Below are 17,283 nucleotides of genomic sequence, written 5' to 3'. Positions count from 1 at the left end.
GGTCCAAAAGCCCTACCCTTGTGAATGAGTGGATTTAGTCATATATGTATTAAGTTGCCTATCAAGTCCACTTTGCATTGTCATATCATAATAAGTTATAACTTCTTATTGTTACTTTTAATAACAGCATCAATAGTATTCATAATGTTGATTTTCTTCATGCTGTAACACTCAGTGTTTCGTCCCGAAGCCATGTGCTGGCTGCCTTATCTGGTTCTGCCAGGGTTTTTTAATCATCTAAGAGCGAAGGGCTTTCTCTAAATCCATAGGTATTATAAGACAAACCCTTCCTAGCACTGGCAGGTAGTCTCATTAACTTTTACGCAGCAGTGATGGGCAAAGATTTCTCAGGCAGAGGTCCAAACAGAAGACAGAACCAGTCCAAAGTGTTGGCAACTAAATTTTAGTGTTTATGGAAAGGAGAGTGAATCCTGGCTGTAGTTTGGAAACAAAAGCAGAAGTTGGCTCACGTGAATGTTCTTATTCTCTAGACATGCTGGGACCTCAGAAAGAGAACAAGCCTGGGAAGTGTCAGGCCCAGACTAGGGCACCAAGACTGTAAAATAGGACTGCCCCCTGATGTAGCACGGGGCATCCACCAAAATCTTATGAAACACCAAAGGCTTCCCTGAGCTAATGAGTCAGCAACCATATTTAAGTGGAAACCTTTGAGCAGAAAGAGCAAGATCACAAGATTTTCTAGAACGGACGTCAACAAACTATGTTGCCATGCCGAATCTGACCCATGACCTGTTTTTGTAAATAAAGTTTTATAGGAATACATGTCTGTGCATGCTGCAATGGCAGAACTGAACGGTTGTGACAGAGACTTGGGGATTACAAACTGACCTCATACAGAAAATGTTTGGCAACCTCTGTTCTACAAGAGAGTGAGGCTTGGAGTGAGCGTTGTGGTTCCAGGTGATGTGTTTGGTTTGGAGGCACACTCCAGGCATGGACTGAGAGGAACCCCTGGTCTAGGCAGGATGTCAAAACCATAATTGAATGATTTGGAGTTCAGGACCTCAGGTATAGGCAGAAACCAAGACAAAAGCTTGGTCCTATTGACAGGGCAAACATGGTGGGATTAAGACAAGACTAAGGCTCAGTAGGCTTATGGGATCCAAGCTTACCTTTAGTTATAGAGGATACCAAGTCTAGGACAGCAAGTCTAATTTCAGTGACATGCTGGTGAGTTTGAGCCAGTGGCCACTTTGAAGTGCTCAGTGTTGAGCTGAGCTGAGGAGACAGAGGCTGACCCAAAGGGAAAGAATTATCAAGTTCAAATAACCTGGATCTTTCTGCTAGAAGGTAGGAGGGTGGCGCTATACTCTCCATTTCCTTTTCAATATGTAGTTTATCACCCTCTCCAACCCAGCATAATGCGATTGAAAGGTCTCCTGGAGAGAGTTGCCAGATTTATCAAATAAAAATATAGGATGCTGGGAGTTCCCTGGTGGTCTAGTGGTTAAGTATTTGGCATCATCACTGCTGTGGCACAGGTTGATCCCTGGCCTGGAAACTTCTGCATGCCACAGGCACAGCCAAGTTCAATTTGAATTTCAGACAAAGAAAAAATTTAATATAAGTATGTCTGAAATATTGCATTGGGCATGTTTATATTAAAAACTTAGTCATTATTTGGAATTCACATTTAACTGGAGTTCTAGAATTTTTCTGGCAACATTATTTCCAGAAAACTTGCCGTTTCTGCAATCGATCATCACTAAACTAAGCAATATTTTGATTCCTGGGACAGCAAGACATTTCTTGTCTCTTGGTTTCTCCTCTGGTCATTTTTGCTTCTCCCTCTATCCGCATACCAGCTTCATTCTCACTTCCTTGCATCTCCCCCCTACTGCTTCCTTTCTAAGGGCTGCCCAGGGGAGAGGACCCATTGCATCCATCAGCGCTTCCAGTAATTAGAATCTGGCTTCAACTGTCAATGATTAAACCAGGAAAGGGCTGAAAACGGAGAAAGAAGAAGTGAAGCTTCTGAAAGTTACTCAGGAAGGAAACATGGTGAACAGTTAGATGACTGGCTTCTGACTCATAGGAGCTTTCTTTGCTAGAGATTTGTAGCCCTCTATCACCATTAGTTATCAACAAACCACGAAAGTCTCCCCGGCAGCACACAGATCCTTGTCTTGGTCAAGGACTTGGATTTAGATGAACTGCTGGGTACTTGCTGGTTCTGAACATTGGATTCAAATGGACTTTTTTTTTTTTTTAATTTACAAAAAACCTCTGAGATTAAAAGTAGAGGCTCTTTAAAGCTATGCTTATGGTTTTAAAGCATTGTGCCCACACTATGTTCTGTGAAGAGTTTCTTAGAAAAGGTTCAAAAACAATCAAATCTGTGTGACTCGCTTTATGCTGTGGTCACAGTGGATTACATCTTACCTGCAGGGAAGAGGATGTGGGCTATGGTTGTGCTCAGTGATGACATTAAGAGCTTGGGTAATATGTACACTCTGTAGAAAATATTAATCTGGTATGATTTTCATTATTCTCCCATCAATCATTTCCCCAGCAACCTTTCCCCCGTCGTGACAGGATCAGAGCTGCCCATTGGGGTCTCCCTTTAAGAAAGAACTCACTGCTTAGCTGTAAAAAGACACAGTTAGCTTACAGCCTCCAGCTATTGGTGCCTTAGGATCCACTGCACCTTTCGAGCTGGGGCCATGCTCTTCCTGGGGCAGCCCCCAGCCAATGACTGAACACAGAGCAGATGCTAGGCCTGGCCATTTCTCTTCAACATGGGACTTCTCTGATGAGCAATCTTTGTTCTGGAATTCCTCCTTTGGCCACAATGACTCAGCTCTGTATGTGGTCTGAGGCTCTCCCTGTCCAATCCCACTTTCTCCCTCTTTTGTCTTCACCAGCATAACTCCCCGATAAACCTCTTGCAATCTTGATTTTCTCCAGTGTCTGCTTCCTTAAGGGCGCACTTGACACAATCATCTTGACCCCATTTTAGCAAGGAAGAAGGTACCTTGAGGGACACATTCTTCCCAGAAAGGTGGGGGGGGGGAGAAGGGGTACATTCCTTCCTGTTCAGAGAGTCCAGTAATGAGAAGAGAGGTGGAGGCAAGGTAAGACCTTCACACATAAGAGTTTTGCACTGCCTCCTCCTTGAAGTCAAGCGCTTTGTGGGGAGGGAACTCTGACAATCTTCAGAAAGGTTTGGAGAGATTAAAAATATTGGGGTGGAGTTCCCCTTGGGGCTCAGCAGAAAAGAACCCAACTAGCATCCAGGAGGATGCTTGTTCGATCCCTAGCCTCACTCAGTGGGTTAAGGATCCAGCGTTGCCACAGGCTGTGGGGTAGGTCACAGATGTGACTTGGGTCCCACGTTGTTGGAGCTGTGGCTGTGACATAGGCTGGCAGCTGCAGCTGCAGCTCCGATTGGACCCCTAAGCTGGGAACTTCCATATGACATGTGTGTGGCCCTAAAAAGACATTATATGTATATATGGGCAAGGGACCTGTTTTCCCACACATAGCCTGGAAGAAGCTGAAAACAACTAGGCGAAGCCCCAAATTTATCTTGGCACCATGTCTAACATGGCTTGGGTGGGACAGTGCAGCATTAGCAAATAAAGGGACCTCAGTAGCTAGTGGTATGATGTGTCCCTGTATTTGCAGGTGCCCTAGTGAAGGTCAGAGTGTTCAAGATGGGTCACTGGAAATGCAGGGGCTTGAAGTTAGAAAATGGGGGCCAGTGAGTTCAAGTTGTTTGATTCCTAGAGCCAATGGCAGTGTCGGTGTCCCAGGGGTAAGTGTGTTGATTGCATGCCAAGGGACAAACTACACCTCAGGGGGCACTAGCATACGACCTAAACACCCAGCTGGGATGCCCCTCAGGATCAGAGGTCACCACACTGATTCCCACACCCATAGCCACATGATAGTAACACCTCAGGGGACCAGGGGAGACTGGAAGAGGCTGAGATATGCCAGCTGACCCTGTAAGTCTCATTTTTTCCTCCACATTCCACAGGTTGGTGGGTACAAGGAAGACTTGATCAGTTATGGAAAACAAAGGAGGTGCATACGTTGACACATTGGTCTGAGTGTGTGTGAATCACTTGGTGATCCCACAGCACTTGAATAAAGCATTTTACATTTTGAATTTTAGTGCAAGCCACGGAGTTAAGGAGGGGTCAGACTTAGTGTCTCTAAGTCATATCTGAATAGCAGCATCCTGCTGAGAACCTCCACGGGCTGGATAAATTATAGCATCCATGGATGGGGAATATTTGGTTTCTCTCTAGACCACATTTTCCAAGGGGTGGGAGATAAACCACTGGTGATAGCCGAGATGATTTTAGGTTGTGTGTGAACACCTTTCATTAACCCTGAATCACGCCCAAAGCGTCCCATTTTCAGCTTTTCTCTGTCCTCCTGATCACGTAAGAGGATGTTTGGGTGGTGCTGTTGTCTCTGACCTCCCCAACACTTTCCAATTCCACTTTTAACAAAGTGAGAGCAGATTTCAGACTCAGAGTATCAGCCCCACCCCACCCCACCCCACCCCTCCCTCTGCTCTCTGTGAAGCAGCCACAAGGATCCTAAAGCAGAAATCAAATCCTGCCACTTCTCTGCTCAAGACCCTCCCACGCCTCCTCATTTAGCTCAGAGGATAAGCCTAAATCTTTTCAGCGGCCCCCAAGGCCCAGCCTGATCTGACAGTCTCACTCCAGCCTCACCCTCTCTTCTCCCCCCACCCCGGCTCCCTCGGCTTCCGCCCAGTAGTCTCCAGATTGGTCTCCAATGTTCTTTCCCCAGATACCTGCACAGATCAAGTCCTTACCTGCCATGACTTGACTCAGAACCACTAGCATAGTGAGGGCTCCCCTGGGTATACTCTCCTGGACCACAGCTCCCTTCTATGCTCCCTGGCCTCCCTCCTGATGGATGTCTGAGCATGCGCACAAGACATGTTAGGTATTCATCATGCTTTATTGTCATCTGTCGTTTCCTGCCTCCCTCACTTGAACGTAAGCTCTGTGAGGTCAGGGATTTCTGCCTGTTTTGTTTACTGCTGCCGTATCCCCAACATCCAAGATAGGGCCTGGTAGGTAGCAGATGATCACACGGTATTTACTGAATGAATAAATGAATTCTTGGCTCACTCCTACCTGTTGTTATCAGTATCATAGCTTTCCTTTCCCAGCCTCCCTTTTAATTCTCCTTCTTTTGTAGGCAAAGCAAACAAACATAAACACGCAACAAAATAAGCCACGAGATGCTATTAGTTCCCGCCTTTACAACTTCATGGACGTTCCAATACATTATATATATTATGTATTTTTATATAGACACATAGATATTATATACATATGCACACACATATACTGTGTGGATATATATATATATATATATGTCCACACACACACAGAGACATTATATTTTCCTTTCAGATGGGAGATTTGGGGTGTGGCGTGCCAAAGGAAAAGAATTTGGGGAATTCTTGACCTGGCTGGCCTCTGCTCTTCTCCCAGCTCCCAGTCCATCCTCCCTCCGCCCCTGGCTACCACCCTGCTCTCACATTCCTGCAGCAGGAAGCTCTGCTCCCCACTGGGAGCAGCCTGTAGCATTTGGCTGGGGTGGTTGGAGCCCTCAGGCTCAACATTTGAAGCATCCCCTCATTGTCTGAGGGGTAGCACAAGAAACACGCGTGCCAGGCTCCTGCCTCTGAGGGTCAGAATTTGGCATCGCTGTTGTGTGTGATTGAGTGACAAATCGGGAACGCCAATCTAGAACTCCAAAATAGAGAGCGATCGAGCTTGGTGGCAGGGGCGAACAGGCCTGGTTCCCCGCAGCTGGCGGATTCTGTTTGGGCTGTCTCCTCTTGTCACCACAGCACCCTGTCGGGTTACCAAGGAGACAGAGGAACAGACTGCAGAGAAGCTCCCCAGTGCATGGGCGGCAGCAGACAGTCATTGAGACAACGCCCTCATTCTTGGCTCCGCCCCTCCTCCCACAGCCCAAGAGAAGCCACACAAGGAGCTGGAATTCCAAGGGCTGCCTTTGGAATTCAGACCAGAGTTTGCCTACACCTCCTCTCTGGTCCTCTGTGCCTCTCTGAAGAGGAGGATCTGCACGTGCGGGCTCTTGCTGCTGGATCTGCTGCGTTTTTCTAAGCTTTGGGGGTGTATTTGTGTTTAAGAAAACACCTGGGTTTTTTCAAAAGTCGGAAGAGATTGGTGGCTGAGCTGTTCTGCTCTCTTGTGGATGATAGGCTATGAGATGGGGCCCATGCTCATCAGGAAGGCCCTGGACAACTGGAGGGAGGGGTCCCAGGAGCCAGTCCCCAAGGCCTGGATTCCTCCTTTGAGCTGGCCTGCTTTCATGGGGACTCCACACCAGACTCAGAAGGAACAAGGCCCTCTAACTGCTAACTGATGAAGAGCCCTCCCAGTTTCCGCATGCAAGTGCCTAGATGAGACTGTGATTGGATTTGACAAGCCTTTGGGAATATACGGTAATTCCGTAATCCCGCTACTAAACGCACTTAGCACTTTCATCTTTACGAAGCTTGTAGTGTCCATTCTCAGTCTTCTCCCCACAGCTGGAGGGCTTTATTTCCCCTAGTTTACAGATGAGAAAATGGAGGTGGAAGAACTTTCTGCCACCATAAAAGTAGCAGGAAAGCATTTCAAACCCAGATCTCATGACCCCACACGTGGGGTGTTTCCAATTTACTCCTGGTAGACAAGTTCCTTAAACAGGAGGCCCAGGAGTCTGAGGCCTGAAACCACGGGGCTTACGGATGTAGCTACAAACTGCAGCTCTCAGCCAGAAAGAAAAAAGTCAAGGAGAAGAGAAACCGTATTGCACTGTAGGAGCTTAGGGTGCCTCACACATGCTGAATATTTACATGTGTTCCCCACACCGTCTCTATAGCAACTGGCGTGAGGTGCAGAAATGCTTCATCAGTATTTGTGAGAGAATGAGAAGAAAGCGCTCCAAGATCCTCTTTCTCCCAGCAGGCAGGGCTATTTCCATCCACTGGCTTTGTGACTTTTCCCAGCAGCCACTCAGTAGGAAGCTGGTTTCAAACAGCAGGGCACCTGTGTATCCATCCAATGGGCATCTGAACCTTGCAGGATGGAAGGGCCTCCACTCCTGATCCCTCTTCCAGGCAATTATGCAAGGAGTCAGGAAGGGATTTCATTATTAAGAAGTCTCAATAGTAAGGAGCTGAGAGGTTGTGGTTTCCAGCTTTTAACCACAACATTTAAGGCGTGGCTCCATCCTTATAGTTTCTTATAAATGCGCATCATTACCTAATTCTCCCTGGAGAATCAAAATTGTTTTAGATGCATCCGTATCAGTGATGCGAGCTGAGGCTCGGAACGGGCAAACAATGTCCTTCTCAGAATGGTCCCTCCCCAGTCCCCTTTCCCACCTGCAAATAATGCCTTCTATTCTTTCTACCTCACATGTTCCATGGGCTCCTTGGTTAGGAATGAGGTCTGTGTTGCCGTGATTAAAACTATAATTCAACTTCCCAGCTGTGCCCCAGAGTATTGTATCTCCAGCATGTTAGTTTGTGACTTGTGATATGTGATCTATGTTCTGTTGGTTAGTCCAAGTTGTATGTCAGAAGCTTCTAGGTGCTTCGGAAGAAAGAGGAACAAAAGAATTCGTGACGCCCAAAGATCTTACAATCTAGTTTGCCTAAGCGCTTGTGTAGCATATTCTACCCAGCATTGCGCCCTCAGCATATGACTCAACATTTATAAGGCCCATAGGAAAAACTGAGCCTCTGTGTAACTGTCCCCGGTGGGGCTGGATTCATGGCGGAACAATGGGAGCTGTGGCCCAAGGCTGGTGCTCAGAAGGTCTTGCTTGGGGTTTAATATACTACCACTACTGTCTTGCATTTCTTAATTTACCCTTGAATTTGTGTTTTGTAAGTGACCTCTGATGGGACAGTGGAGCTCAGCTCACTCATGGGCCTGCCCCCACCTGCAGCTGCTGGTGTCCCAGACCTCAACCGTCCTTCTCTGCCCCGTGCCCATTCCATGACTGCTGCCACCCTCTACCCAGGTCTTGTCAACATGCAGGGAGACTCCATTCTACCTCTGCTCCCGTAGGAGACCTGAGAGCCGATGCCGATAGGGTCGTGGTTGGGCATGCAGCCCATGGCATCTTGGGGAGGAGCATGGCTGTGCTGTTTCTGCCCTGGGCCAGCAGTGCCATGTGCATTTGACTTTGTGGGGGTCTCTCACCCACCCCCATTGGTGTATCCGCTGTAATCCCTTGTGCAGCACTGGGGGTTGAGGTGGCGGGCAGAGGGAGGGGGAGATGAACTTCCCTGCTGGGTTTTTTTTTGTTGGGGTTTTTTTTAGGTCTTTTTAGGGCCACACCCATGGCATATGGAGGGTCCCAGGCTAGGGGTCGAATCAGAGCGGAAACTGCCGGCCTACACCACAGCCACAGCAACACCAGATCTGAGCCACGTCTGCAAACTACACCACAGCTCACTTCAACACCAGATCCTTAACCCACTGAGCAAGGCTAGGGATCGAACCTGTATCCTCATGGATGCTAGTCAGATTCGTTTTTTCCCCTGAACCACAATGGGAACTCCCCAGCTGCATTTTTATTTTTGTACTTGAGCCCCACCACTGTGGGGCCAGACCAAACACACTCCAACAACTCCCTCCTTTCAGTCAAAGCGGATCTTGAACAGCTATCATGAATAAAGCCTGTGAAATGCTTTTCTATCAGTTCAATGAAAAAACAAATTGTGTTCTGTTCCTCAGAACCCATCTCAACCATAAAAATACCGAAATTGATTATGGAAGTAAGATGTGAGTGCTATGACTCACCCCCTTAAATGTATTTAATATATTTGATGTATTTGATACACTCAAAAATATCATGATCTTTGGGAATTTACTATTTTAAGATGTATTCCACATCTTAAGCTTTGTTAAGCTTTCATTTATTATGGGAAACCAAGCACAATGTAAAATTTACATCATAAATGTGCCTTGTGGGAGATCTTCCTGCCGAAACTGACTGAGGCTTTGTTCTCCAAACTCAGGCAGACATTTTAAGTGTTGAAAAGTATCATTTTGATGATGCTTTCTTTCAACAGCTCTTCCAGCTTTGGAAAGGAAGAGTTACAAATAACAAGGCATGAGGTTCCCCTCAGAGGCATATTTTTAGCAAAATAACACCTTGTAAATTTTCTTCTCCTTGGGCTCAGCAGCCAGGCAATGGCAGAGGAGGTTGATCCAAGCTGATACACATTCGCTGGGCATCTGCCACCATATGTGCGGAACCCTGGGCAACACTGAGGATGTACAGATAAATTAGGTAGTCCCTGCCTCTAGGAAGCACAGAAGACCCTCAAGCTGGGGAAGAGAGATAAATCTGTAGCTGCTGAAGGGAAGTGGCCAAGAGCTCATGGGCGTCTGGTAGGCCTTTCTTTGTGGCTTATTCCAGCAGGACCACCATTACTGTCAGCAGAAGGCTGTTTGGCCCAGACTGACTGTGGATGGACTTGATCACTTATAGGCCTTTGGGAGTTGCTGTCCGCAGCTTGACACATTGAGAGCCTGGCTTTCTGTTCTCTCTCTAAGCACAGGAATTGCTTTTGGAAAAGTACCATTTCTTGGGTCAGTGTGGAGGTTACTGCATGGAAGACCCTGGAAACGGGAGCTATTAGCATATATTATTGAGGACTTGCTATGTGGGAAGCACCATGCTGGATTCCAAGCCTATAGACCTGGCTTTCAAGGTGTCCTGGTAAATTAGAGGAGATACATGTGTAAGCAAATGACTAAAGCGTGCATGGAAATTGGGCATGGGGAAGTGACAGATATAAACCCTAATATTATATCTCAAGTCTGCCCAGCTGCCTCTGTGATTGAGTCATGTCTTGGAACTTCTCTGGACTTTGGTTTCTTTATTTGTAAAATCAGCTTGTGGCCTAGAGGGGAGAGAAGTTGTCTTTCTGGTCTCCAAGTTGCCTTTCTGTTCTAAGATTGCCTGACTCTTTGACTGTCCTAGAAATGATCTGCTCTCCACAGGCAAGACTCTTTCTGACCTTGTGTTAGTTTTCTAGGTCTGCTGTAACAACGTACCACAAATTGAATGTCTTAAATAACAGATGTGTATTGTCTCACAGTCTGGAGGCTGAAAGCTGAGATTAAGGTGTTAGCAGGTTGGTGCCTTCTGAGGGCTGTGGTGGCCAGTTCCATGTCTTTTCCTTAGTTTCTGGTGGTTTCCTACAATATTTGACATTCCTTGCCTTAGACAGCTCTGTCTTCTTGTTCTTATGATGTTCTCTCTGGTGCATCTCTATCTGATTTTTTTTTTTTAAATAAGGACACTAATCTTATAGGGTTAGGTCATACACCACAGAATAACCTCATTTTAACTGTATAATCTCATGCTAACTAATTACATTTGCCATAACCCAATTTCCAAAGAAGGTCACATTATTTCTACCTTGGAATCTTTGGTCCCTTCTTATCCGGGGTGCTAAATCTTTTTCACTTTCGTTATTGGTGCCAATCAGTTGGAGCGATTACCTGGAGTGTTGTATAGAGAAGGGTTATAAATTGACATCCAGGATTAATAGGAAAGGTGACTAGAATTAGCTCATATTTTGTTCATGGGTACAGGAAGTTAGGAATAAGGTTTTTGTCATGTGCCTATTCAATCAAGGAGCGGAAAACTTTAAAATCTTGCTTCTCATCCATGAAGTAGGAACCTTGCCAAAAAATGAAAAACCTGAGAAAGAATTGCGTTTCTCAGATCTCTGCATTTGAGATGACATACAAAAGGTGATTGCCAATTTGCAGTCTCACTACATTCAATCATCCTTGCAGGGCCATTCAGCCTATCCCATGAAGATGATCTAATCTTCAGTAGAACTCAACTATTTCGTAATGACAGTGAAGGGAATTAAAACTCTAGAAAGACATGATCAGTGGGCTTTCTAAGTGTTTTCTGAACCAGATAGGAAATGATCTTCTGGAAGCAGATTCTTCCAGATCTCGACACCCATAGCATCAAAACCACTTGATGGTGATAGCTGCTGTAGAAATCCAAGCAAGCGGAGGAATGCCCACCTCGAGCTAGCCAAGCTTGGTACTGGAGCCAAAAGACGGGGAATGATAGAAAGCCAGTTGTCTGTATCATTGTATGAAAGTACATACAAAGAAGTACTTTCAGGACAAAGAGAGGAAGTGACTGTGGACCTTAAAGGCAGCTTAGACTATGCAGGGGTGTCTTCATTTTTGTTTCAACAACTGAGTTCCTTGATGAAAACCTCGCAGAAGGACCAAGGCCAAAGCCTGCTCACCACCAGAGAACATTTTTTATAGAGGCCTTGGAACTCAAGATATCCTTCTGAAGTCATGTCACTGATTTGAAACTTTTCCCATCATATAAGGGCATCAGTGGCACACCCAGGCACTGTTTCAAATGTTTCCCACTAGTGAAGGCTACATTCTCTTCTTGTCTAAAAGCTATACTTCTGTTTATCCCTGATTGGCCCTGGGCATCCTCAGGAGAGTATGTCCAGGCTAGTCTGCTGGAAGTAAGTCAGAGACACTTGGAAGAGAGCCAGATCATCCAGCCAAGGCCACCCTAGATGAGCTATCCCAGTCACTTAACAAATTGGACATAGGTATACAAGTGAGCCATGCCTACATCAGCCAAGCCCAATGCCAAGCAGCAGAACTACCCAGCTGACCTGTAGACATGTGAGCAGCAAGGAATATTTGTTACTTCAAGCCATTAAATATTGGGATAGTTTTTTATGTTGCAATAGCTAGCTGCTACACATGTCTCCCACACGTAGAGGTAAAGAAAGAAAATAATAGACTAGGTATAAGCTGTGTCTACACTCTGGGAACTCAGTCATGACTAGGAAACTCTGAGAAGCTGATGGGCCAGTTCCCTTAGAAGGCTATTTGCATAAGATGCCTCCCAGGAGAGAATTTGTCCCAAGGGATGAACAAGTCAAGCAGAGAACCTTGGCTTGGGAACAATGACTTAGTCATCAGAGGCTGAGAAAATCCACCACAGTGTCTGTTATTCTAATGGGTCTAATGACTTGAGTTAAATGGATTCTTGTTTGATTTTTATGATAGAGGGTACAGATCCCTACTTTGGGGAGCAGTGTAGAAAATTGTACAGCTCAAGCAGCATGAGAGGAACATGTGAACAAAGCACAAATTTGGTACCTAGAAAATTTCCCCATCTCAGCCAAAGGAAGATAGATTACCTAGAAGAGGACTGAGTCATATCTGTCAAAATAGCAGCTTTAAATCATTATTTCACTCATTTATGTGTTCAACAAACATTGAAGGCTATCAAGATTACATCGTGTTAGATTATGTTATGTGGAGGTAAATACCTTCATAAGGTGGAATCCCTGCCCATAAGAAGACCAAAGACTAGTTCATACTTAAAAATAAGATTTATTATGTGTGCTCTGATTGATTGGTAATGGCTGCCAAGAGCACTGTCTTGAGGAACATTGGAAAGGCCAGATCCTGTTTCAGAGGAGTGCTGTGATTGATCAGCAATGTCTGCTTTGGCCATATATTTGTAATCCTGGTGGTCTAGTTTTATGTCCTGGCTCCGTAGTACTATTTAGTCATAGGTCCTTAAACTAGGCCTCTTGCATGTAAAATCCATCTCCCACTGCCTCTTCTGTTTGGCCAAGTGACAGGGCTGTATTGATACTAAGAAGGGTGGTTCTGAGTTGGTATTCTTTTTTTGAGAAACAAAGGAGCATGTTATTTTCTCTGTACCTCTTTTTGCTCCTCCCCTGTAAGTCAGATACATAATCCTCAGAACGGTGATGGAGAAGAACAGAGTATGGAGGGAAACCCATGTACAGAGGCAAAAAAGACTCCACCAACCTCCAGCAGAGTGATAAAGTGTTTGGGGGTGAGAAGACTACAGCTCAGCTTTGACAAAAAGCACTGAAATAGTACCAACCCATCCTGACTTGGCATCATATGGGCAAGGAAACAAAGACAATCCAACCAGTCAGGACCCTTGTATTTATCTAGTATGAATGTGGTTAATCTGTTGACAGCCTTGGCAAGCCTATGGGTCCTGGGGAGCACTGGGCAGCACTCCCAGTGGGCATTTAATGAGTGCAGAGACTTTTTTCAGCAGGCCCCCCTGGGGAGCCCAGCCTGGATTAGATACACAATACCTGGACACCTGTGGGGAGATGAGACATTTTAAATTCACTGGGCTGCCCTGAAGGTCCTGTTCCTAAAGGGCTGTTCACTTTGTGAGCCATCTAGAGCTCAAAAGCCTGAGTACTTGACAAGCACTTAATTGAACATGGCTTTTGTCATCTGCAAGACCTGTTCTCAAGTTTCTGCTCTGCCCTTCTCTACTGGTGTGACTTTAAGCAAATGTCTTAGCCCTCAGGGTCTTCATTTGAAAATTAGACATAAGAATAGTACTTACGGAGTTCCCGTCGTGGCGCAGTGGTTAACGAATCCGACTAGGAACCATGAGGTTGCGGGTTCGGTCCCTGCCCTTGCTCAGTGGGTTAACGATCCGGCGTTGCCGTGAGCTGTGGAGTAGGTTGCAGACGCGGCTCGGATCCCGCGTTGCTGTGGCTCTGGCGTAGGCCGGAGACTGCAGCTCTGATTAGACCCCTAGCCTGGAAACCTCCATATGCCGCCGGAGCGGCCCAAAGAAATAGCAAAAAAAAAAAAAGAATAGTACTTACCTTGGGGTCTCTGTGAAGCTAGAATGAGTATGTAAAGTGTTCGACAGTACCTGGCATATAGTAAGTGCTCAATAAATGACAGCCATAATTATTAGCACTTAAGTTGTGGGCTCTTGGACAGTATTACCCACAGCTCCTCCTCTTTTCACCTTCTCCTTTCTACTCACAAGCACTGATGGGCTCCAACTCCCCACAGCCAGAAGCTCTGGGTTTCCCCTCTCCTCTACCCCAACCCAGCCTCAAGCTGCCCTGAGAACATATGCCATGTGGGGGCCACGTGATGCACAAAGGAGACGTGGTCTTCTCAACAGCTCAGCTCCCATTTCCAGGTCCCTTTGGCCTGTGTCACTGCAGACAAAGCCCAGTGTGTATGCGAGGCCCTGGCCATTGTAACACAGCGTAGCTATAAGACTGGGCAGGGGTGGAAGACACAAGCCACTGAGCCAAGGCCAACAGCATCAGAAGCCAAAGTGCTCCTGGCCAAGAGCTGTTTACACCCAGCTGGGGAGAGCACCAGCCCTTGGGGGAAGGTTCAACACAGGAAGCTGCAGGGCCCCAGCAGAGCCACCCCTGTCAGACTGCAACCCTGGGCTGCAAGGATCCGGTCACCTGGCCTGGACAGGGTAGTGGGGATGGGACCTTCTTGGGAAGGTCCCATCATCTCTCCTGGCAGCCTCAACTTCCAGATCTGTAAAATGGGGGCATCATGCAAGGATGGCATTGAGGCCAAATAATAATTCAGATAGTTAGTGTAGGAACATGGGCTTTGATATAGTCTTTGATATGGTCCTTGATTAAGGTCTGTGATTTAATGGTTCCAGGGAGTAACATCCCCACAGGCCTTGTTTACTGTAGGAAGTATGTCTGTTTTACGCCCATGTGGACGTTAATCTCTAGCCCACCCCTCAACCGATAGAAAAAGAATGTAAAGAGTGGCGACTCCAAGTCTAGGGGAAAGAAGAGCAAAAGGACCATAAAACTTAAGTCCTCTTGGACAAGGCCTGATATAAGTTAACTGCCAAGGCCAATGGTAAAAAGAGTGATATCTGGACCCCACGTTGGTACCCCTGTCTTTAAGAGAGAATAACCTCCATAGAACAGTAGAAAGGGGGACTCCTCCTCCCCCTCCCCGTGTCTGTGCTGAGCTCTTTGCTTTCCTGTAATAAAGTCTTTTGCTTGCTTGCTGTCTGTGTATTCATGAAGTTCACGCTTCAGCTCCGTGAACAAGAATCTGGATTCTGGTAACATCTTTCCGATGACAGCGTGGGATAACCCACGTCTCTGCCTTTTTAAGGCAGGCAGTTACGTGCACAAATATTCCTTTTGCTTTTTTGTCTTTCTCTCTGTGCCTTCTTTTTCCTTTGTCCTACCTACTTCGTATCCTCACTCATGTCCTTTTTCCTGATGCTTTATCTGTTAGGCCAGGGATTTTCAAACATTTCTACCAAAATGCTCCTAATAACCCAAAAGGGTAAAAAAGATTTAGCCTAACGTGCCCGATAAATCCAGTGTGATATTTCTTTGGCATCTCAACATTTGCTTATTTCTACAATTCCTGTGAATTTTGTGTTTGGCTCCGTGATCAATCTGCGGGTAGCAGTTACTGTTTGTGGTTCAGACAACAGAGACCCTTCTCAGTAGCTCAGGCAGAGCAGGAACTGAAGGACAACTGTGGATTTTGTAGGTGACCCAGAGAATTTGAGCTCTCCCCATACAGGAACCATGCCCAAAACACCCTTCAGGGGCTGCCCCAGAAAATCCCCAGTGGCATTGACCTTGAACACAGACACCGCAGCTGCCAGACAGGGCTGCTGGCTCTGAGCCCACTGGCAACTGGAGACTGAGGGGCCGCCACTGCTGCATATGGAAATCAGTGCCTCTGCCATGATGCTGCCAAAACATGGATTCCTCAAGGCCCGCATCCTCAGTGGCTTTCTGCCAAATTGAAGTCATGCATGAGTGTCTGGATGGCCTAGCCTAAGACACAACCCATAGCCCAGCTACAAGGGGAGATGGAAGAGCCAATTCTGGCAGAACCCACCATGTAGGACATTTTCCCAACAGAGAAAAGACTTTCAGAACATGCTAAGTGTCACAAAACGCCTCACTTATACACTCTCTGCCTTAACATGATTTTTTAACCACGAATCTGCAAGTGAAATGAATGTTCCAGAAACAGACACATTTTCCTAGGCTTTGTGTACCTGCTGCAGTGTGTGAATAGTCTCAGAGACACAGGTTCTCCAGGTTGAAAAGTCAAGCCTTAGACCCTCCAAAGGCATTCCCCGGCCTCTCAAGGCCACCTGGGAGTAAAGCGTCATCATCCCCAGAAAGAGAGCAGAGTTTCTGTCTCCCAGGAGTGGAAGTGTGTTCGAGGCATTGGCATAGTGCTACATTACTGCCACATTGGACCAGTGGAGCGGACCCCCTGTTTTTCACTGTGTCAGTAACCAGTCCCACTGTGAAGATCATCCAATATTTTATTTTATTTATTTTTTTTATTTTTTTGCTTTTAGGGCAACACCTGTGGCCTATGGAAGTTCCCAGGCTAGGGGCTGAATCAGAGCTGCAGCAGCTGCCCTATGCCACAGCCACAGCAACACAGGGTCTGAGCCACATCTGCAGCCTACACCATAGTTCACGGCAATGCTGGATCCTTAACCCACTGATTGAGGCCAGGGATCTAACCTGCACCCTCATTGTTACCAGTCAAGTTCATCATCATTGAACTACAGCGGAACTTCTCATCTAGTGTTTTAATTGGTGTTGGTTTCCATGATTTCCTTCTGCCCTTTCCCATGCAGGCTTAGCACCTATCTGCTGAAGATAATTCAGGCCCACTCAGCGCATCTCATGTCCAGTTTTGTTTACTGTAAAGCATAAAGCATGGTCCGCAATGCCTGCCAGGAATGGAACACACTGGGGGAAAGCCATAAAAGGACTGTTACTCTTTGCTTGAAACTTTGATTTTTCTTCCTTATACATCCTGAAATCTCATCATCTTCATTAGCAGAAAGCCCCAAGGCCATCAATGAATCTTTGGCCCTGGGACTGAAGGTAGCAGAGTTGGTGCCATGAAGGTTCGCATCTTCTCTGCAAAACACAGGCTGACATTCTCCTAAAGGCAAAGGCCTGTCATTGTTTGGAACCGAATCTCTCTTGCAAACCCTCTCCAGGGAGTGGACTCTGAAGCCACTGGCCAGATTTCCAATATGTACATGCAGAACGAGAGAGATTTTTCCAGTTGGTCACTAGAAATAGAACCCAGGCAAGAGCCCTAAAATTGGAAAGTACATTTCCTAGCAGTTTTTGGCCCTAAAAATAGAAAGGTAGCTTTGTTGGGCTAGAGGAAGGGAGGGGAGGAAGGCTGCCTTGTCTTGACCTGGGGAGACCCACTCCCCTGCTTGGGGTGGAGCCCCGTCTCCTGAGATCTGACTTCAAAGCCCTGAGCACGAGCATGGCCCTCCTGCTGCCCAGCCCTGCTGTATTCACCCAAAAGGTGTGACCCTCCCATTTCTCACCATTCTGCCCAGACCCCTGTGCTA

This window comes from Sus scrofa, chromosome 2 (genome assembly GCF_000003025.6).
Source record: "Sus scrofa isolate TJ Tabasco breed Duroc chromosome 2, Sscrofa11.1, whole genome shotgun sequence".
Taxonomy (NCBI): Eukaryota; Metazoa; Chordata; class Mammalia; order Artiodactyla; family Suidae; genus Sus; species Sus scrofa.
The sequence above is the reverse complement of the archived record's forward strand: the minus strand, read 5'-3'. Positions refer to the sequence as shown.